The 23853-nt window shown below is 38.8% G+C and overlaps 1 non-coding gene across 1 annotated transcript; it reads left to right on the plus strand.

The window, feature by feature from the left end:
- The first annotated feature begins 14059 nt into the window (after nucleotides 1-14059).
- Nucleotides 14060-14182, plus strand: LOC111817536. Its single transcript, XR_002821711.1, has one exon. It is a non-coding gene; the product is annotated as a U6atac minor spliceosomal RNA (small nuclear RNA).
- The last annotated feature ends 9671 nt before the right edge of the window (nucleotides 14183-23853 follow it).

Consider the following 23853-nt stretch of genomic DNA (forward strand, 5'->3'; position numbering starts at 1 on the left):
ACCACATCTTTTTATCCATTCCTTGGTTGGTGTAATTTAGGTTGTTTTCAAGGTTTCGCTATTGTAAATTGTGCTGCTATAAACATTGTAGCGCATATATTGCTATGGTATGATATTTTTAAATTCTTCTGGGAAAATACCCAAAAGGGGAATAGCTGAGCTGAATGGGACCTCCAGTCCTAGTTTAATGAGGAATCTCCATGCTGATTTCCACATGGTTGCACCAGTCTACATTCCTACCACCGGTGAAGAAAGGTCCATCTTTCCCCAAGCCCCTCTAGCATTTGCTATCGTTTGACTTTTTTATGGTAGTCATTCTTTCTGGGGTGAGATGTAATATTACTGTTACTTTAATTTGCATTTTTCAGATGACTAATGATGTCGAACATTGTTTGTTTGTCATTTGTATATCTTCATCTGAGAAGTATGTATTCATCTTAGTTGCCCATTTTTGATTGAGTATTTGTATTTGGAAGGTATGATTTTTTAAATTGTTTATATGTTCTAGATGAGAGTCCTTTGTCTGAGGGAGAGTAGGGTAAAGTTTTTCCTAATTTGTAGGTTTTCTTTTTAATCTATTAGTGAGTTCTTTTAATGTACAAAATCATTTTTAATAAGATGAGATTGTACTTGTTGATTCTTTGAAGTATTTCCTATACTATTTGATTTTGTTTATGAACTGTCTGCCTAGCCCTGTCTTCAAGATTTCTACTTACTTTCTCTTCCAGTAGATTTGGTGTTTCTGTTTTAATATTTAGATCTTTGATCTATTTTGTCTTTAATTTAGTGCATAGTGATAGACATGAGTCTAGTTTTAGCCTTTGCATGTGGAAAGGCAGTTTTTCCAGCAGAATTTATTAAAAAGGCTATCTTTATTCCAGTGAATGTGTTTGGCCCCTTTGTCAAAGATAAGGTAGCTGGGTATGTTTGCAGTCATGCCTGCATCTTATAATTTGTTCTACTGATCCTCAGGTCTGTGCCAGTACCATGCTGATTTTATCATAGTAGATTTATAATATAATTTCAGGTCAGAGATTGTGATGCCTCCTGCCTTTCCTTTGTTGCCCAAAATTGCTTTTGCTATTTCAGATATCTTCTGGTTTCAGATGAATTTCAGTAATATTTTCCCTAGATATATGAGGTATACTAATCTATGAGATATTTTGATTGGGATCGTAATAAATCTGTATAATAGTTTTGAGAGTATGGTCATTTTCACAATGTTCGTTCTTCCTATGTATGAGTAAGGAATATCTTTCCATTTTCTGAAATCCTATTCAATCTCTTTTATTTCCCAGAGTGTTGTAATTTTCAATATATAGATCTTTTACTTCTTTTATTAGATTGATTCCTAAATATTTCATTATTTTGGATGCTATTGTGAAGGGTGTAGTATCCTAATTTTTCTCTCAATTTGTTATTTGTGCACAGGAATACTACTGATTTCTGAGTATTGAAATTATGTCCCACTATGCTACTGAATTTTATTATTAAACCTAGAAGAGTTTTGGGGGAGTTTTTAGAGTTCTCTATGTAGAGTATCATGCCATCTTCAAATAATGATACTATTACTTCTTCCTCTCCTATCTTTATTTCTCTTTCTTGTCTAATTGTTGTGGCTAATCTTTCCAGAACTATATTGAATAGGAGTGGTGATAGTAGACATCCTTGTCTTGTACCTGATTTTAGGTTGAAAGCTTTCAGATTTTGTTCATCTAGTAGGATGTTGGGTGTTGGCTTGTCATAGATGGCTTTTAGAAGATTACAGTAAAGTCCATCTGTTCTGATCTTCTGTAGGATTTTTTTCATGAATGAATGTGGGACTTTATCAAAAGCTTTTCCCTGTATTGATTGAGATTATTATGTGTTTTTTGGTCTTTGTCTGTGTTGATATGGGTGTATTACATTTATTGATTTGTATATATTCAACCATTTCTACATCTCTGGAATGAGTCATACTTGGTCATGGTATTTAATCTTCTTGATGATTTGCCTTATTCTTTTTGCCAGCATCTTATTGAGGATTTTTACATCTATGTTTATTAGGGAGATTGTCCTGTAGTTCTCTGTTTTGTTTGAATCTTTCTTTGACTTTTGTATCAGGATAATACTTGCCTCCAGGAATGAGTTAAGGTGTATTGCTTCCCTTTCAATTCCATTAAAGGGTTTGAGGAGTATTGACATTAAATCTCGAAGTTTCTTGTATAATTTAGCAATGAATTCATCAGACCTGGGCTTTTCTTTGTTGGTAGGTTTTTAATTACACTTTCAATTTCATTAACTGATAGTGGATTATTCAGAGTTTTTATATCTTCTTGATTCAACTTTAGTAATTCATACATGTCTAGGAATCTGTCCACTTCTTCTGTGTTTTCCATCCTATGAGAACAAAGAATTTTGAAGAAGGTGGTGATGAGTTTCCACAGGTTCTGTAGTGGTTGCATTCTTTTCATGCCTTATTGCATGAATTTGAGTATTTTCTTTCCTTTTTTTGGATAAGATTGGCTAAGAGTTTATCAATGTCATTTATTCTTTCAAAGAACCAACTCTTTGATTCATTAATTCTTTGTACTGTTTTCTTAGTCTCTATTTCATTAATTCCTGCTCTGATCTTTGTAATTCTTTCCTTCTTTGATCTTTGGGCTTTGTTTGCTCTACTCATTATAAATTTGAGGGGAAGCATTAGGTTATTTATTTGTTCTTGTTCTGTTTTCCTGATTTGAGAGTTCACCAGTATAAATTTCCCTCAGAATGATACAGGGAGAAAAACTGATCCTGGGTGGGTGACCTCCAAACCATATAGAGAACCTCCAAATGACATAAGGAAAAAATGATCTGCGGACCTGACCTGCACGAGTTTGTGTTCTAAAACTGAAGAATGAATTTTAGGAACAAACAGAGATTATGAGCAGAATATATTTATTGAGAGAAAGAAAGCTCCTGTCCTGAGAGAGGGACAGGAGGGGGGCCCAAGCCGGTAATTCCCCCCCCCCCCAGGAAGCTGTCTCTTCCAGTGACTTTTATAGTGTAAAACCATGTGGGGCTAAGGTAGAGAGAATGAGAACTCGCTCAGGTGGGCAGGAGGTGGGACAAAACTATGGTCAACCAATGGGATTACAAGCACCATTGCTCAGGTAAAACTGATTAAATCCAGTATCAAATGGGAAAATGAGTCACATAGCAAGCGGGCATGAATATGGGACAAGGTCTTTTCCTGTTGGGGGTTGGAATGCGGGACAGGGTCTCTGTTGGGGTTTGGGTTAGCGACTCACTTGGTTCTTTCCAGGTGATCCATACCTATTTAGAATATTAATCCCAGGTGCTACTCTTTTAGCATTTGTTTGGCCTTTAGGTCTTTAGGTCTGGTTCACAGCAGGAGCATCTGCCCCTCCCACAATTGTAAGGCATCTCATCTTTTGTGTTGTCTTCTTCGAAGGCCTAGCCCTGTCTGACTGCATATAATATTTCTATCTAACTCAGCTGCCTGCAATAAGAGGACAGTTTTCATCATGTCCCACAGGTACTGGTATATGGCATTTGCATTTTCCTTTGACTGTAGGTAGTATTTAATCTCTCCTTTGATTTCTAGTGTGACCCATTGGTTTTTCAGGAGGGTATTAATTGCCATGTGTTTATCGTGTTTTTGCAGTTTCTTTTGTCAATAATTTCCAATTTCATTGCACTTGGTCAGATAATATACATGGGATCATTTCAAATCCTTTGCATTTATTTCAACATGTTCTCTAGGCCAGTGCATGCTCTGTATTAGAGAATGTCCCATGTGCAGCTGAGAATGTATGTTGTGATGTTGCTGGGTGGTACACTCTGTAAAAATCTACTCAGTCCATATTTTCACAAGTTTGCTTCAGTTCTGTTATTTCTTTGCTGAGTATTTGTTTATTTGATCTATCTCTTTCAACAATGGCCCCCCATTTTGAAGAGCAGTTAAAACAAAGGGCACTAAAGTGAGCAATCTGAAATTGATGGGTAATTAATCTTAAAGAAGATGTTGCTCTTAATGATAAGATGTATGCTGTGTTTGAAGACCTAAAAGTATTAGTGGCTTTATTATATATATTTTTATTTTAAATAAAAAAAGAATAACTTCCCCCTGAAATAGAATTTCAGAACAGGTTAGGAGAATTACAATAATTAATCCATTGTGCATTGCTGTCTTTGTAGCAGTTATTCTGAGTACAAGATACAGGCATGATACTTTATCCAAAAATATTAGCACAAATGTTTCTTTTTAATGAATTAAGAGATGTTAGCTGTATAACTATCAAATTTATTTTAATGTAGTTAAATATCGTTTTGTCTTTTTCCCTATCATATTAAAGTATATTTCTCCTTTTTTTCCCCTCATGCTGGGGATTGAACTCAGGGTCAATCTCATAGTTTTCTGTATTCTTAACACAAAATGCATATACGAGAAACCTGACAGAGGCTTTGTTACCTATTCTTTACCTACTTTGGATCTAATGAGGAAGAAGTATTTTAGTGTAAAGAATATTTGGAGATGTCATTTGAAGAGCTCGGGTAAATGAGAGGTAGAGGGTAAAAAATATATCACCTTCCCTAGAAGCTGATGTTAGTGGAAAAAAAAATCACTGTTTTGTTTCTTTAATTGACTGAGAAACTCATTTACTTGCTAATAAAATTTATGGAAAAAAATCTTTTCTCCAGTGCAGATTAAATGATGCAGCATTGATTATTTTAGTTGTAGATTAAAATAAAAGCAACAGTGGCGATGACAGCCTTAAAGTAGGAGGGTAAACCTAAACTTATTGTACAAACTGATATTTTTGAAGTTTGAAAGTGAAAGGCTTGATTGATAGAGAACAGGGTGGCCAGTTTAAACCAGACCATTTGATCCCCTAATCAGTAGTACAATGCTAATATTAATATACACAAGGCCGTATTTCAACTGGTCCAGATGAACTTAGATGGCAGTTGCACACTACACACACACACACACACACACACACACTCACATTCCTGTATCCAAAAAATTTTAGTTATTCACAATAGCTGAGGAATATAATCAATCTAAGCGTCCATCAAAAAATGAATGGATAGAGAAAATGTGGTATGTAGAAAAATATTCCATTGTACATGTGTACATATACATGCACATACATACATATGTATACAATGGAATATTATTCCACCTTTAAAAAGAAAAGAAAAATATTTGTCACAACATAAACCTGGATGAGATTATGCTACATGTTTTAGCCCAGGAACAGAAAGAAAAGCATTACATGACCATTATCTTACAGAAAGAGAAAATAGAAAGATAGCTACCAGGGGCTTTGGGTCCGGAGAAATGAGAGATGTTGGGCAAAGGGTACAAAGTTTCAGTTAAGCAAGTTGAATAAATTCTGGTGATCTAATGTGTCCCATGGTAGCTATAATTAATGTGCTGGTAGTATGCTTGAAATGTGCTAAGAATATAGATCTTGAATGTTTACACAACAGATACACAATGGACAACTATATAAGGTGTTGGATAAATTAATTATCTTGGTTATATTAATCATTATATAATTTTACTTATACCAAAGCATATGTTGTAAATATATAAATCTTTGTCAGGTGCATCTCAATAAAACCAGAGGGGGGAAAATGTGAAACTAATAAAATTCTTCACTTGATCATAGCCAAAAGGCCAGGAAGAGATGGAAATAATAAAATTCTTTACTCGCATTTCTTGAGTATCATGAAGTGCATAGGAAAATACCATGAAAACATACCCTCAAATTTCCTTTTGCCTTTCAACAGTTTTGACACATTCCTGTACAGGGTCTCACTATGTAGCTCGGACTCATAGTGATTTTCCAATTTTCAGCCTCCCCAGTGCTGGGATTGTAGGCATGCACCACCATGCCCAGATTAGTTGGCAGGCTCACTGTGCCCAGGGTTGGGGCTAGCATGGCATGGGGGACTGGGGATTGAACTCTGGTCCCTGTGCTTGCATAAGCAGGCATGTAGTCTGCTGAGCTATCTCACTTGCTCTGGGCCTCTCTTTAAAGCTACCATAACTGTCTCATTCTGAACTTTTTCCTTTTTTCTTCTCTGTTTCTTTATGTTGATTCTATAAAATAGAGACCCCAAATATCTTGTGTGGCAAAGCCAGAACCTTCTGGGAGGATCAGGGAAGAGGGAGAATTAAGCTGCCACAGTGTAATCCTCATTAGAAGACAGGGAAAGGGCAATGCTGTTCATATTGACCTAGGAATAATATTAATAATTTTGGTCCAAGCCAGTCACTTATATTAATTGAGAATTTTCCACATTCCCAATGCTATGACAAAAATGTAAAAGCCTCTTCTAAGTCTTACAGAGGTCCTTATTGTAGGCACTCTTGACACCCCTGTTGCACATGGAAGACTGAGATGCACTAAGCATAGGTGAGTCGTCCAGAGGGCAGAGCCAGGACCTGTATCTGTCAGAATTAAGAATTGATGCTCCCAATGCATCTTCCAGACAAACCTCAGCCTGTGTTCACTGACATTGCTTAAGAGCAGATCAACTCCTTACTTAAGTGTGCTATAATAAAGCACACCCCAGGTTTAAGTGATTGGCAAGGCCAGCACTTGCTCTTTCTCACTTCGAGGATCACTGGAGTGGATGAGGTGTCTAGAGATCTTTCTGATAAATGAATCCAGTAGGAAAATAAATGTGAATGAGTACAGGTTATTTGGAACCCACACAGAAGGGAGCAGAGCACTCAGCGAGAGTGAGGCATTTTTTATCCAGTTGGAAGGAGCTGCCGTTGGCTGAGTTTAGCTGCTATTGCCAGAAAGACAGCAACTATTTTTAATGCTCAGACTATATTTTATGACTGCCCAAGGATCTTCAATGTGCTGTCCTTTGTAAGTTAATAATAATTTGCTTTAGATTAATGAGGAACCAAAACAGTTTCTAATGAATCTTCAAATGCTTAGCATACTTTGAAAACCAGTCATTTAGTGAGAGAGACTCAGGTTTCTTCTCTCCCTTGAGAAGGAACTGAGGGCGGAGGGAGGCAGAAAAAGTAGCCAACATTTTGGAATAACAGAGAAATGTGCAAACAGTGAATGAGAGTATATGCATTCCAGACTTTGTTTTGTAATCTCAGCTATTTTGGGGGTACTTTAACACCCCAGAAAATGCCAAGGTGCCCTGTAGTTCATTTCCCTGGAAGTGTGTATTGGATACTAAGTGGTAGGTCTGAATTCTCAATATCAACAAGTAATCGGAATATATTGGAAATAATTGAATTCGGGTCTAAATCATGGTCTCTGCATGTTGGCAGTGCTCTGCAGTGATTGGGTAACTGGAGCGTGTCTTGGAATGTGGATGAATGTATCCTGCTTTCTGTCTAGTCTTTTTTTTTTTTTTTCCAGTATTTAAACTGCATCTTGGGAAAAGAGAAATGTAGGCTCAATTCATCCATTAATTTGATACTATTCTAATTCTATTTTCCTGAGGATTTTCTTATAAAATTGGAAGAAGAAAAGAAGTCCATTGGAGAGGGGGAAATTAGGGATTTTTTTCCCCTTAAAGATATCTGAATGATTCTAAAGTTATGCCAACATTTTAAGAGTGATCTATTGGTTAATAAACTGTTACAGTTGTTATTTGTCAAAGAAAAGAGTACATGTAAAATCTTTGGTCCTCTAATCCTAAATTTATTTGGGGGAAAGGAATGATATTAATATAGAATACTGTGGCTGAACAATAGTGTATTCTGAGCTGGGTTTCCTGCCTCTAAGAGAGCTTTCTCACTACCATCTTTCAGTAAATGTAAGAATTGCACTTTCTGGGCATCCTAATGCTGTGACAATGTTTTTCATTATATGTTGTCCCATAATGAGTAAAATATGGGTGCATTCTAATATAGTATGCTTTCTGAAATGGATTTTTTTTGGTGGAACCAGAGATTGAACTCAGGCCCTTGTGCTTGCCAAGCAAGTGCTTATTCTACTGAGCCATCTCCCTGGTCACTGAAGTGGATTTTTTCTGGAAAAACATTTTTTTTAGAAGCTGAAAGGACTTGATCTCAGTGATTCTGCATAAATTTAGCTAAGAGTTTATGGAGAATACAGATAGTTTATGGAAAGATAGCTCAGCAGACTAAATGCCTGCTTAGGCAAGCACAGTGACCATAGTTCAATCCCCAGTTCCCCATGCCATGCCAGCCCCAACCCTGGGCACAGTGAGCCTGCCAACTAATCTGGGCATGGTAGTGCATGCCTACAATCCCAGCACTGGGGAGGCTGAAAATTGGAAAATCACTATGAGTCCGAGCTACATAGTGAGACCCTGTGCCAAGTACGAGAGAGAAAGAGAGAGAGAGAGAGAGGAGAGAGAGAGAGAGAGAGAGAGAGAGAGAGAGAGAGAGAGAGAGGCAGGCACAGGTCTGCTATATAAGGTCCCCTGTGCCTGACTGGGTTTGCCCATGCAGGTGCTTAAACAGCTGAGCTAACTGGTAAGCCCCTGGATATGATTTTAGAATATAAAATGAAATGAAATAAATCATATGCAAAGATTTGTCCTTATTTCTGCTCTTAATCCATCTTTCAGACACAGCTAGATTATTTTGTTCTTATCAGAGCTTGATGTAGTCTTTTATTTGTGCACCATCCAATGACAAAAATGATAGGTGGTGCTTCCACATCTGCCTCCTAAAATCTCCTCTGTACATTTCTTTTCCTCTTTTATAATGAAGACTTCTAGGACCTAGAATACAGTAGACTCTCAGTTCACAAGATCTGTGAGTCTTTCAATGAGCACACTAAAGGCTTCTCATGAGAAAAAAAGTCTGGTGACAGTTATAAGAATTAAAACATTATAGTATTGAGCCCCTGGGTTTGAGCGAATACTTTTTCACAGCAGCTGATCTTTTCACTGGGAAAGTACTGGGTTGGTATGTGAATGACTATGGTGACAATCATCTGTCTTCTGTAGTAGGTTGTCTACCTTTTGGCCCTGGCTTCTGCCCATTAGTGTCTGAATGATTCTAAGGGAAAAACTTTTTTTTTCTCTCTGGCCTCTGTTTTTCACTAGAAAAACACAACACTTGGAGCAAAGTCTTTAAGACAAGGTAGGGTTAGACAGAGGCCCTGAAGAACTTTAGCGAAAGAACTTTGTCTTAAGGATACAGATGGCTTATACTATGCAGTTGCTCTGAGACATCCGCCCTCAGGAAGAGCAAGAATCGAGGAAGATCCAGGAAGCAAGGGGTATTTATACACAATGGAGGGCTACTTCACTATAAAGTGGGATAGACATGAGGCATTTGCTGGTAAATAGATCCGATTTTATTTATTTATTTATTTGGCTGCTCAGGCTGCCTTAAGGGTGGGCCTGGTGTGGCATGGGGAGCTGGGGACTGAACCACGGTCCCCTGTGCCTGACTGGGTTCGCTCATGCAGGCGTTTAAACAATCAAGCTAACTGGCAAGCCCCTGGATACTATTTTAGAATATAAAATGAAATGAAATAAATCAGATGCAAAAGTTTAAATATTGCATGGCTTCTCTTATGAAAAACTCTCTCTCTAATATACGTTATATATTATATTTAATATAGGTACACACAAATAAAGAGCAAAAGGGAAGTTATATAAATAGAAGTAGGGAGAAGCTCAAATAATCGCCTAATTTATGTATTCCATAGTCTCAAAAATATTTTAGTATGTATACTAATTTGTTTCATTTGTACTAATAGTTTCTCTCAGTTCATTGAAAAGAAAACGTTGTGTTATTATCTGTTTCTCTTTTGTAAGTCTTTTTTGTCTATATCTTGCACGCTGAGTAGCTACTTATTTGATTATGATACATAATGTGCTAAACATATAGTATATTATTATTCTTATTTTATAATCAATTTTTTAAATAAAATAACAACATAGAAAAGTAGTTAAAAATCTTGGCAAGGCACGAAGTTTCAGTTAAACTGGAAAAATAATTATCTATTGCATTACATGGTGACCACAAGTAATAATAATGTATCATATAGAATTGCTAAAATAAGGGCTGGCCTGATAGCTCAGTGGATTAAAATGCTTGCTTAGGCAGAGCGCAGCGGCTTGGTTCAATTGGCGACGTGCTGTGCCAGCCCCTCCCCCTGGACACTGCTGAGACCATGATTGAGACTGGGTGTGGTGGTGCATGCCTGTAATCCCAACAATTGGGAAGCTGAAAACAAGAGAATCACTGTAGGCCCGATCTATGTAATGAGACCCTGTAGACCCTGTAGATCCTATCCTAAATACAGACAAAAAAATTGCTAAAATAATGCATTTTAACATTCTCACCATCAAAATGATAAATTCATAAGATGATAAATATGTTAATTAGCCTGATTGACTCTTGCTACAATGTATATGTATATGAAAATATGACATTTTGTCTCATAAATATACATAATTATTTGTTGAATGAAAATAAATTAATTATAAAGCTCTTACCATGGGTAAGAGGTCAAAGACTTATCCCAAGTTATTTTTTTCCAAATGTGTTTATGGGTTAGATTTTTATTATGGGAAAACAGACAAAAAACAACAGTAGTTGTGTGGCTGTAGATTGACAATTCACGCGTGACTCAGTTGAGCTTTGCTCTTTCATGTCTTGGCCTTCAGCTGCCTTGGTAGCTGGGGGCTGGTGATCCAAGATGACCTACTCATTGGCATGACTTGCGTCTGTCCCACATATCCTGTCGTCTGCCATCATGTGAACACTAGCTAGTTGGGTGGGGATCCAAGGAAGGCAGACATGAGTGCCAGGTCTTCTCAGACGCATGCGCAGCACTTTCACAAGACAGCTTCTGCCTCGTTGTGTTGGCCAATGCAAATACCAAGGCCAGTCCAAATTCAGAGGATGGGAAATAGGCTCCTATTCCAGGTGGGAGGAGCTTCAAAATCCATTTTTAACAGCTGCATGGAAGCAGAGATTTGGCAGAGAAGAACAAGGTCCCGCAAAACTTGCTTGGAGGGTGTGTCTATGCCTTGGTTAGCAAAGACTGGTCAGTTTCATGCTCCCCTTGAAATGAACTCAGCATGGGAGGACTTTCCCAAAGAAAATCAAAATCAAGAGAAACTGCCTGAGTGACATTCTTGGTTTTGAAACTCACCACCCTTAGCTATATAATGTCACCAAAACACAGACACTCCAAGGAGACTTTCTCATCTGCACAATGAGTTTAATTATACTTACAAGCTTATTGTTGTTGATATATATATATATATATATATATTTGATGCTTAGTAACTTCCTGGTTTTCACTTTGCATTGATAGTGAAATGAAAGAGAGATGCACATGTCTTCAGAGGAGAATGCAGGGAAATTTCTAAACGCTAAAGCTTACCCTAGCTTGCTCTTGCTGTAGTAGTTAAGAAGCATCAGTCACAAAGGAGACCTATTACGCTCAGAAACCAAGGACGTAGCAGAGCCATATTCAGCCAGGAAGTATTGGGGTAGCCACACCACATACTTCGACTTTGTCATCTTTCTGACTGGGTGCTGCCCACACTCTTTAACAAAGTTCTTTTTCTGGAAAATAATGTGGTTTTCTGGACTTTCTGGAGATGTCATTGGCCTCCCAAAGGGTTCAACAAATGTGTGTTGGATGAGCCTTGGAATGACTGGACAGGTAAATGAATGACTTCACATGATTTCTGCTTACTTGGAGATGGCTTTGGAAGGCAGAAGAGTTTTAAAATCAAATGACAATCCTGTTTTGAAAGCTACTAGAGGGAGCATTTTAGAGTTAGAAAGGCAGGTATAAATTTTAACACAATTGGATGTTTGCTTTTCTTCTTTTTCTTGACTCTGTTTATCTTTTCAGTCCAAACTAGTGCTTAAAAATAATACTACTAGGATTTTCTTAGGTTTAAAGTGGGATTTCATTAATTTGTCCTCCTAGCAGTTTTGAGTAGTTGTGCTTATGTGCAAGTAGCATACCTCATAGTTTATAAAAATAAAATTTGATAAAGAAGTCTGTAGTAGATTTTTTTCTTTTTAATATTTTTTTTTTGTGTGTGTTTTGGTACAGAGTCTCATTACGCAGCGCATTCAGGGTCCGGGGTCCAGCATGGCATGCAGTATTGGGGATCGAACTGGGGACCTTGTGTTTCCAGCCAGGCACTTAGACTACTGAGCCATCTTCCCAGCCTCTGTAGTAGATTTTCTTATCTTAGAACTGAAACTGCAAGTACTGTAGGCAGAGATTAAAACGGTTGCCTGAAATCAGGTACTCAGGGCCCTGTACCCCTGCCCCAACCCTGCTGCTGTGCCTCAAGCCTTCATGCTTCTGGAACTATAGAAGTGCCTAGTTACCTCTCTGCCTTGTTCTTCTGTCTGGAGCACTCTGAATTTTAGCTTGCTTGTCTTCTCACCTTCACCCAGAATTGGGAGATGACAGACTCTGGACAGAGGCAGTAACTGGTTAGCAAAGTCCCATCTGAAGCCAAAGCACACAGGTTTCATCTGTTTGCTAAGTAGAACCCATTTGGAGCATTTGAGAAATAAGCACATTGTTGGATCTTTGTGGGCAAAGCTTCAGGGAATTTAAAATGGGGAAGGGGCACAAAAGTAAGGAAAATTGCTGTAAGTTGTACATGCTGCCTCACCTGACACATGCCAGGTTTCCACCTTCTGTCCTCCCTTTCTTCTAGGTTAGCATCTGTCCTTGACTTTTTGCATTAAGTGTAGAATTACGGTAATTACAGGAATTAAAATTACCTGATATAGACACAGAACACCTCCATATTGTACACACACTTCTCCCGAAGTCTTTCCTAACAGTAAGTGGGAGGCTGGGGAATAAAATGAATTCTCACTTTAACAAGTGGTCAACTCCAAAAAGAGAGATGGCCCATTTTTTTTCTAACTCTTTCCAGATGTCTCCATCTCTCTGTCTTTCTCTGTTTTTTTTTTTCTTTTCGTCGGTGTCTCAGTCTCTATGTCCCTCTGTCAGTCTGTCTCTGTCTCTATCTCTGTCTCTCTCTCATTTCTCAGTGTGAGTGGTGGGTACTTTTAGGCAGGAGCAGCTATTGGAAGCTACATTCCTCTGAATGCAGGGATTGAGAACTCAAGACAGCCTGGCCAGGCCCTTGCTGTGCTAGCCAGTTGTGTCTGAATCCCCATGGGGCAGTTGGCAGGATGCTTCCAAGGCTTAAAAGAGGAGGCTAGTTGATATGGTTCCATTAACAATTTTAGTTTTTTCCTCTCTCACCTAGTTCAGGGACTTTCAACAAAGATTTTGAAAGTTCATTTTGGCAAGCGTGAACTATTTTCTGGAAATGACTTTTCTAAGTTTGGTTGCATCTTTTTCAAAATCAGTTGGGACTCTTTAGAAAATATTTCAAAATATTTTATGAATGCAGCATCAAGAAAATTTTGGAAGCTAGAATTTTTAGAAAGCTGAAGTGGAGGTTGGGGTTATAGTTCAGTGGTATAAGCATCTTCCTGATAAGCGTAGGGTCCTGAGCTCCATTCACAGTACAGCCACAAAAAACAAAAACAACAACAACAACAACAACAACAAAACCTACATAAATGGGGCAGCAAAATAGTTCAGTGGATTAAAGCACCTGCAAGCAGGCTCATGGCCCAGGGGTTTAATACCCAGGCCTGCTGTCCTGTCCCTGCCCCCAGGGCACTCTGAGACAGCAATTGAGACTGGGCGTGGTAGTACACCTGTAATCCCAGCTCTTGGGAGACTGTAAACAGGCAGATTACTATGAGTCTGATCTAGTAGTGAGACCCTGAACAGCCTGTAGGCCCTTCCCTGAAAAAGAAAAAAAAAAAAGAAAGAAAAAAAGAAAACTGAAGTGATTGACAACAAACTGTCAGACAGGAGATACTTGAACTTGTTTTTATCCATTAGATGTCTTAAGTAATGATAGCTCAAATAGCATGCAAGATTTCTCTTTGAAAATATAATCTATGGCAAAATGTAACTTATAAGTTTTCATTCAGAATTATTCTAATAAGAAGAATCTGAGGTTAGGTTTTTAGCTGGGCAAAATGGTATTCTATACAGAAAAATAAAACAAGATTGAGAAATCGGCGCTGTATGAAAGGAGAAGTTAGCACTCCCCTTGACAAGGATGGAAGAGGCCCTTGGGCCTGACAACATGCATACAGTTGAGGCATTGCTGCCTAGTTCGTGGCATCTGACCACTTTTTTTGCACCTACAATATTTAAATGGCAATGGAATACCCTTCTTTGACAAAACTAAGCAAAACAAAACAAAAAAGAAGACAAATGAACAACCATTTTGTATTTGTATATTCAAAATAGTTAGGATAGATATACAGCTACTTAATTCAGTGAATAGAAATATTTGTTCTAATAGTGTTTGTAAATAGGATATCATGTCTGCATCTTGAACAAGGAATAACCACTAAGACAACAATATGTAATGTACTAATTATTGAAACTATCCTACTAATTGGTTTTGAAACTGTCTCATTGCTATTTGTTTCTCAATAAAATTATTTAAAAAAAGAAAAATTGATGGTTTTAAGTTTGGCAAATATATTGCAAATAAAATGAAGCTTATTTTCCCTGAAAAGTTTGCTTTGAAAAATATTTGCCTAAGAAAAATACTCTGAAAACAGGCAAATGTCAATATCTATGACATTATTTAGGTTGAATTATTGCATATTTTAATAAAAAAATAGTAGCATTGATAATGACCTTTGCTGTGAACTGAATTTTGCAGTTGTGGCCATCTATGTGTGAATAGAGTCCCTTTATCAGTGTTCACTAGAGGACCAGCCTGGGGTTTACTACAGAGTCAGCTATGAGTCCAGGTTGGAAAGCTGCACTAGAAAACCAGAGTCTGCGCTGGAGCCTGAAGAAATGGGAGCCCAAGTTCAAAGGTGATAGTGAAGACTAGAGTTTTCCCCAAAAGGTCAAAGGACAGATTTCTTTCCTCTTTCCCTTTTCATTCCACCCAGGCTCCAAGCCTATTGATTGAAGCCACCTGCACCTAGGGTGAGTCTTCTCTCCTTAGTGTGTGGCCCAATATGTCAGTTATCCATAGCTGCACCTAGAACTGTGCTCCACTAATCTGCTCAACACTTGTTAATCTATTCAATTGAATGTTACAATGAACTATTGGAGGACCTAACTCATCCAATGTTGCTGTATTTGGAGAGAGAGCCTTTTGTAGGCAGTTAAGGTTGAGTTAGGTCATAAAGGTTGTGCCCTGACTCAACAGGATTAGTACCTTTATAAAAAGAGATGGCAAGAAGCTTGTGGTTGTGTCTCCCTCCTTCCCCACATGAGGACAGTGTGAGTGGGTAGCTGCCTGCAATCTAGGGAGAAAGCCCTTAGCAAAAACTGAATCACTTTTAATACTGGGTGTCCTAAGCTACAGAGCTGAGAAATAAGTTTTTGTTGTTTAAGTCACTCTGTGTTATTTTTGGTATAGCAGCCTGAAGTATAAATATAGCTCAGCAGGATTTACTATGAGTTTGGCAGGTATTACAGCAAATGTAAAGATATTTTCTTTTTCTTTTTTAAATATATGTACTTAGCACAGGGTCTACAGGTTCTGCAGGGTCTCACTACACAGATCAGACTCATAATGATCCTTCTGTTTTCAGCCTCTTAAGTTCTGGGATTACAGGCATGAGCTGCCATGCCCAGTCTCAATCACACCCATCTCAGGGCACCCCGGGGCGGGGTCGGCATGGCATCCTGGGCATTAAACCCTGGCTGCTGCACTCTGCCCAAGCAGGAACTTTAGTCCACTGAGCTATCATTCTTTTTTTTCTTTCTTTCTTTTTTTTTTTTTTTTTGCAGAACCGGGGATTGAAGTCAGATCTTTGCATTTGCCAGTCAAGCACTTATCCTACTGAGCCATCTCCCTGGCCCTTTTTTTTATTTTTTATTTTTATTTTCTTTTTTAAAAGAATAAAAAATTCTACTTTAATCTTGCAGTTTTAGAAAAAAAATTAATCTCTGGCATTTTGTGAAAATAATGTGCTAATACTGAAAGACATAATTTAGAAAAATTATTGGTACCAGAGTGAAGAAACTAATTAAAGCAGATAAATATACACCAAAGAAAATTGTTTTGCTTATGTTGTTTTAAAATGCTCACATATTAAGCATATATTAAGCATTTTAAAATAGATATTGTATGTTTATTTTTAAAATCTTATTTTTTTAAAATAATGTGGACCAGAATTACATTTGCTTCTCCAAATAAATTAGACTCATCATGCCTGGCAACAGTTAAACATTGCAAAATAAATATTTTATTTTGCTTTACCACCTTTCCATTCTCAAAATTGTCCTGCACTTGGTCCACAAAATATACGGTCACCTATGGGAAGGATGAGATAGTCTGTTTGAGTAATGTGTTGTCACTGAGGTTTGTTGTCTATTGGGCTGATAGTTCTAAAGTGAGTTCCTCCTATTTACTAGAGATAAGAACTAGTGCTACATGTACTCAAATTTATGGCTGCCATGGAAGAGCACAATTCTCAGCATCTCTTGAAGAAAGGGGTAGAACATAAGTGGATTCTAGTCAATGGAGCAATGTGTTTTGCATCTGGGACTAGCTCTTGAAGTCTCCCTTCCATGTTCCTTTAACATCTTTTCTTTCCTTTCCTACTGGATAGATATAATCCAGTTGAAGATTTGAAAGCCCTAAAGGATGGTGAGATGATTGACAGATGTTCCGAAGTCCTTGCATAACTGGAAGGAAGCATTCTCTGTAGGCTTATATTAAACTATATGACATGAAGAGCAGTGAACCATGTTCAGCAGTGCCTCTGTGATGTGGGGGCTGATGGTTAGAACTGGAAGGATGGTGTATCTTTTTTTTAATGTATCGGTTATTTAATTAGGTTCTTAGTAAGAAATTTAGAACACTAATTTATGAGGATAAATTCCATTTTTCAGAGCAAAAATGGATCGCAGGTAGCCCTGGAGCTGAGGAACTGCTTTGATTTTTGGTACAAACTGTGGTCTACTGCTTTCTGATCCACCTTGTGCTGCTCTGAAATCTGGTATCTCTCTTGGTTTAGAAGACCCCACCCTCCTGGTGTCTGGGTTTCTACAGCTTCTTTTTGAAATAAGCATCAGTGAGGTGTTTGGGGATTTTCACTTTGCTGATATCAGTGTTTGTAGAGGTGACAATGACAAATTTCTGGTCTGTTCTTCATAGAGAAACACAGTTAAGGCTAAGAGGCCCAGTTACAAGAAGCAAGCCACTGGCCAGCTGCTTCAGGAAGACCACTCTCTTGCCACTGCGATGCCCAGTGAGGATGATCAAGATAGTACTGGGAGTGATGCTAGCTCAAAGTTTTCTCACATGTGACTGAAGGGTTTCTTGTCATGGTTCAAGAGCTTTCAGAGCACATCTTCAGGAAGGTAGTATCTAGACATCTTTTGAAGCTTAACTACCCAGGTACCTCCATTCTTGTCCCTACTGTATGATTTTATGATCGTAGGAAGAACTTTCTCCTTTTTCTTCTCAACCTTTGATTTAGCAGCTGTGTATTTTCTCTTGTATAAAGCCTTTTTGGAATACATAGCAGATCAGGAGTATCTACCAATTCCTCTAACCAGGACAGGATTTTGGTTGCAGTGGGACTGCCCCTTCTTGGCCTCTTTTGTCTTCACCTTACCCTTTTTACCAGTACCACTGGCAGGAGCCTTGTTGGCTTCAGGTTTCTTCTCTGTAGTGTCTGGCTTTTCAGTTTTTTCATCCACAATCTTGCAATATGGGAAAGAGAACTAAGTTTCCCAGTATTCTGTGTCTTTTTTTTTTTTTTCCTGTATTTTTAGGGAAGGGTCTACTGGGTGTTCCAGGTCTCACTACTAGATCAGACTCATGGTGATCCACCTGTTTACAGCTTCCCAAGTGCTGGGATTACAGGTACACACCACCACACCCAGTATCAATTGCCGTCTCAGCATGCCCTTGGGGTGGGGCCCACATAGCAGGCCCAGCGATCAAATCCCAGGCTCCTGTGCCTGCTTGCAGGTACTTTAATCTGTTGAGCTATAGGATTGTACATTTTGATTAGCGTAGTATACAATTTCCTCCTGGGAATATTAATCACTGGTTGTTTCTGTACTTGGCTGGGTCTCCTGCTCTAATCCTATGTGACTTGACTTGAAAGATTTCCAAAGAATAAAGAGTATACTGAGTACTAAACCAACTGGTAACAAAAGTAGTTGGTATCTTTATAGTGTATAGATGAAGAGATGCACATCTATCTTTGGGCTTTTTGGATTGTCCTTATAATAAAATATATTAAACATGAAAGTTATGTTAAAAGTATTAACTGTGTATTGCTACATGTAGCATGCATCATTAAGTAAAATTACTGTGCTAAGTGTGAATATAAATATAATTCTCAAAACAACTGTTTGATGTAGTTATTTTAACTCCAGTTTATAGATATGAATGTAGACGTGTAAAACAGGGGTCCCCGTCTCCCCTATTGCTTGCACAACCAGACCAGTAGAGGCATGAGATTCTCCTAGGAGCATGAACTGTGAACTGAAGGATCCAGGCTGCACACTCCTCATGGGAATCTAATGTAATAATTGAAATAGAGTGCATGATGTAAATACTAATAGAAGTCAAGGACAGAATAAATGTAAAGCCCTTGAATCATCCAGAAACTTGCTTCCCCCATTGGTGGAAAAGATTGACCTCTATGAAACTAGTCTGTGGTGCCCAAAATGCTGGGAACTACTAGCTTAAGTCATGTAGATCGCTCACCACAGGTCACATGTGTCGAAATGGCCAAGCAAGAATTTACTCACAGGTGTATTTGCCTTGCAAACCTGAGCCCTTGACAGAGACATCACTGTATCAGCCATGACAGAGACATCCACTTTCGGTCCTAGGACCTCTTAAATCTCACCGTGATTCATCATGCGTGATGATCTGATGAGTGACATTTCTGCACACTCACTGCCTGTTGGGCCCTGAGCTCTAGGCTTTGCATCAGTTAGCTCATTAAATCTTCACGGCTGTCCCACGAGACGGATGTTCTTATTGTCTGTTATGTGTGTACCGAGTGTTTCTGGTAGCTACAACAAACAGTAAATATAAATCAGTTTCTAGCTTAGAGCTGAGAAATATGCAGCTTGGTGAGACTAAGTCACCAGTGACACAGCTGGGAACTTTCTTTCAAGGAAAGCGTCTTGGGAATCTCAAGTCCTGCTGCTTCCGTGTGTGTGTGTGTGTGTTATAAACTTTATCTTCAGTGAAAAAAACTGGGGAGGCAGTTGTGGAGCCTGTGACTCTAAGTTAGGGCAGCCATCAAGTGAAAGGGGAATGAAAAGGGAAAGAGGACCAAGCAAAAGAGAAAGGAGGAGGCTGAGCAGAGAGGGAAAAAAAAAAAAAAACATGTTATGATTTATCCATGTGCCAATTCCCCAAAAGATTATAACTCTTATTTGTTGCAGACATTTCCTGACGTAAGTGTCCCCATTATATCAAGAGAGTTTGTTCTTTCCCACTGTATAATAGACATATCCCTTTGTGTTAACCTCACTACTTATGTCAATCAACAGAAAACTTGATTCTGTTGAAATCTAGGTGGCCTAGTTTGGCTTTATGAAACTGATCATAGTCAGTGTTCATATTAACTTTCAGCAAGAAGGGAAAAAGCAGCAGGCACACGCACCGAGAGCTTGAAGTTACATTGTTTGGCTCAGCCCTTTCTACCACCAAGAGATGGGAGACGGGGGTTGGAGGGTAGAAAAATACCAACGAGACAGAAGGTAGGAGGAGACGCAGGGGCTGCTCCAGCTTTCAGCGAGCCGGCTCTGTTCCACTTCCTTTTGATTGTCCAGGAAAGCTAAGAAAAGTAAAAACAAGGCTGTGATTCCGTGGAAGCAGCCCTGTGGAAACGTTATGTGAAACAATCGGCCTGTGGGTCAATTGTGAAGGGCGTTAATGTGCGAGACCCCGATAAAGAGATTTGCAACAACGGTTACAAAGCAATTCGTATTTAAATGTGAGCTTGAGTTTGTTCTGCACAACAGTATAAATATAACTAAGGTGGGGTGGAGAAGGAGATTTGGAAAGCAGCCGATTTTAAGGAAGCCAACATAAACACTCCAACAAACGCAGCGTTTCGCAGAGCCTTTGTGCTGGTCCTGGCTTTTGGCATGTGGTCATGAAAACAGTAAAAGGCCACGAAATGGGCTGGTTGAGATATTGTGTGCCCTGGTAGTAATAAAATCTACTGTTTATTTGAAAGCCACCTTCTTGTCACGTATATTGCGTTTTCTGGTGGTGATGGTCTTGTTTATTTTGTTTCGCGTTGGTAGGAAGAGTTTAGAAAAGGGCGCAGGATTTCAGGAGAGCTGGCTTGCTTTTTAGCAGCGAGCCTATGGAGAGCCAGGCTGAAGGGGCCACAGTCCTTAAGCTTGAAGTCTCTTAAAAGGTGGTGCTTAATATGGTGGAATATATTTTAGACTCCTTAGTGCATTTAATCTGTATGAAAGGGTATTTTATAATAGACTAAGCAGGCCATATAAACTTAAGTAAGGCTGGATCTGCTGCCTAAAAATATTTGGCAGAATTCCCTGGAAAGCCACATTTGAACATTTTTAATATATATTATGAGGCAGAAAGGAATAATTATCTTCTATTGAAGTTCCCAAGTGAGAGAAATGTATTTGTACAGCACTTCCAAAGCAACCGTCAGTATTGCCAAATTGGTGTGTTTGGGCTGTGGCCTCTCTTCTGTGGCTTGTGGCTTGCTTCTCATAGAAGAAACGCATGGCTCAGGCATCCCTGCACTCTTCCAGGAGACTGCTACCTTGGACAGGATGCCTTTGCCAAGTGCCTTACAATGCGTGGCTGAGAAATCTCCAGGATAAGTTTGTGGGAAGTCTCTGAATGAGAGCCATGGAGACAATGAGGATAGAAGTCTACCTCGGGTGACTGTTCTAACCTGGGCTCTTGATTTAGAATGCATGCTGCCTCTTCCTCCTCTGCTTTCTCTGGACAGGGATGTGTATTGCTCAGAGCATCCATGTGTCCTCCTTTCTGAGGTCAGTGTCAAAGATAAGAATTTGGATGTAAGTTGACCATTTGGGAGTTGATCCCAGGAGAGACCCTAAGGGATTGGGGAAAGGGAAAGACAAGAAAGCCAGTCCATAAAAGGCTGTGAATAAACAGTTATGTCCATAAGGCTCAACCTGCTGGGTCATCTGTCAAGGAAAACAGATTTGAAAATGGTGTCCATATGGGACAAGGTCGCTCAGACACTTTACTCCCAAGCTCGTTCTCTCTTATCTAGACAGTTGTGTCTGAGTTATCTACATTGCTGCTTAGGTCAACTGAGGATTCTACCACAGGCAGGACATGGGCTTGGGGAGAGGAAGACAACTGTGGTCCTATCCAAATAGCAATTCTTTGCAGGCTCCCTTGGGGAGGATCAAGAAGATTTTGGTGGTAACTTGGGAACATCAGCTGTAGCCAACATCTCTGCTAGCTAAGGCAGGCTTTTTGTAAAGGAAAAAGTTCTTATTTTTCATTTTTTTTTCTCTTAATGTAAATAGTTCTAGTCTTTTGGGTTAACTGAGTAACTATGGCCTTTAATATGCTTGAGTACTAAAAGAAGACTTGTTGAAGCTGAGATACAAGTCTTACCTATTGAAATTCTGCATTGCTATCAAAAAGTTAGAAAGAGATGCATGTTATAGCCAAGCATAAAATCTCTGAGATGGGAAGAAGGACTGATTGCTAGCCTGTATGCAGATCTCTGGTGGTCCTGGCTTGACCCCAGATCCATCAGCCCTCATATGGCCCTTCCTCCCACTGAATCAGCACTGGCCTATGTGGCCATTAGATGCCTGCAGCCCATGACATGTGATCTTGAAGAAGCATGTAAGTCTCTTGGTTTGTTCATTCTGGAGAAGGCAGCTATCATGCCCAGTAGATACTCACACAGCCCTGTGGAGAAAGGGCCACCTTCCAGCCACCATTACTAACCTACTAACCTTGAGTGGGCAAGTGTGTCCTCCAGCTCCCAGGTGAGCTTTTAAAATGATCACTATCTTAGCTACTTTTCTCATTGTTGAGACAAAAATACCTGACACCCAAAGTTAAAGGAGGAGGAAAAGTTTATTAAGTTCAAAGCTTGTAGAGGTGTTAGCTTGTAGAGGTATTTGTTTGGCTGCAACAAAGGGTGGGATGGCAGAGGAGCATTCCAGAGGAGAAGCAGCTCATAGTAGGCAGAAGGCAGAAGGCATCAAGGCATGACAGCAGCCACCTTTTGTCCCTTATAATCTGTCCAGGATAGACACCCTTAGGGTGGGTAGCACTCAAATGTAGGGTGGGGCTTTCTATTATCCACACCAGAACTATGCCAAGTTAATCAGTGGACTAATTTAGTAAACACTCACCCTAGAACCAGCCACTTCTGAAAAGCCCCACCTATGACCACATGTGGCTTTGGGGAGACATCTAGATGTAAGCCATAACAACCACATTCCTGGTGACATCTATAAAATTTTGCTGGGAGATTAAGAAAGATTTAAGTACACAGTATATTAATGTATACCAAATTTATAATTCAAAAAATGTGGTAACGTTAAGATTTCTGTAGTACTCAAACCTTTCCATTTTAATACATATCCTATTAGGCTATTAGGAATCGGAAAGCTAAAATTTATATGGAAAAGCAAAAGCTTTAAAACATTTAAAGCATCTTGAAAAATGATAAGTAAGAAGACTTACCATATTCGATTTCAACACTTATTAGAAACATGTTGTTGTTGTAAGCAAAGGCATATCAACCAATTGAACAGAAAAGAAACTTCAAAATGGGCTCATATATGAGGTATTATAGAAAATATGGAGAACGTTTAAACATTATTACAGTACAGTCATTATTACATTGCCATTAATGTACACCAATCCTCCCCCCAACACACTTAGCCCTTTTGTTTTGGCAAGTTTTCTGAAGCACTTCTCGAAGTCCTCATTCACCGGTGTTTTTAGTTGCTCTGTCATGGCTGCCTTGATGTTTTGATCCTATACAAAACATTTACCCTTTATAGTCATTTTCATTTTGGGGAAGAGCCAGGAGATATACAATGCCCTGCCTGGTAGTTGAGTATATGTCCATAATATTTTTTTTTTATTTTAAAACAAGCCTTTTCATTGGTTGACACATGGCATGTACACTCACCATATTTTTTTTTCATGCGTTGATCTTTTTTAATGTTTTATTAATTTTATTGAGAAACTAATACCAATTAGACAGCTTCAAAATTGATTGGTAGGACAGATTCAATAATTAATACATGGCATATTGTTGTTTTTGTAGTGGTTGTTCATAGTACAAGATGCAGACATGACATTCTGTCCAAACACTATTAGTACAAATCTTTCTTCTCATTGAATTGAGAGGAATTAGCTGTATATCTATCCTATTTCATATATACAGATACAAAATGATGGTTTATTTGTATCCCCTTTTTTGGTTTAGTTTTGTCAGAGATGGGTATTTCATTGTCATTTAAATATTGTAGATGCATGAATTCAGCAAAATAATCCAATATAGTCCAGTAGTGCATAACAGTAGTGGGTTATCCATTGGAATGGCAATGTCAGAAGTTGTTGACTTGAGCCTTTTACAGCTCAACATATTAATACCTTGTTTTTATACATTTCTGCTGGATGGTTTAGACCAAGATAAAGCAAGACCTATATAACAAGAAATGTAACTTTTGTATCTGACAAGGTCTGTCGAATCCCCTCAGGATTTACCCTGAAACCCTGTACCTCAGTTTGTACATCCTTTCTCAGTGTGAGCCATGTGAAGGAGTCACAGCCAATGCTTGACCAATTTGCTTTCTG

Source organism: Octodon degus, unplaced genomic scaffold (genome assembly GCF_000260255.1).
Source record: "Octodon degus isolate 3935 unplaced genomic scaffold, OctDeg1.0 scaffold00060, whole genome shotgun sequence".
In the NCBI taxonomy this organism is placed as follows: domain Eukaryota; kingdom Metazoa; phylum Chordata; class Mammalia; order Rodentia; family Octodontidae; genus Octodon; species Octodon degus.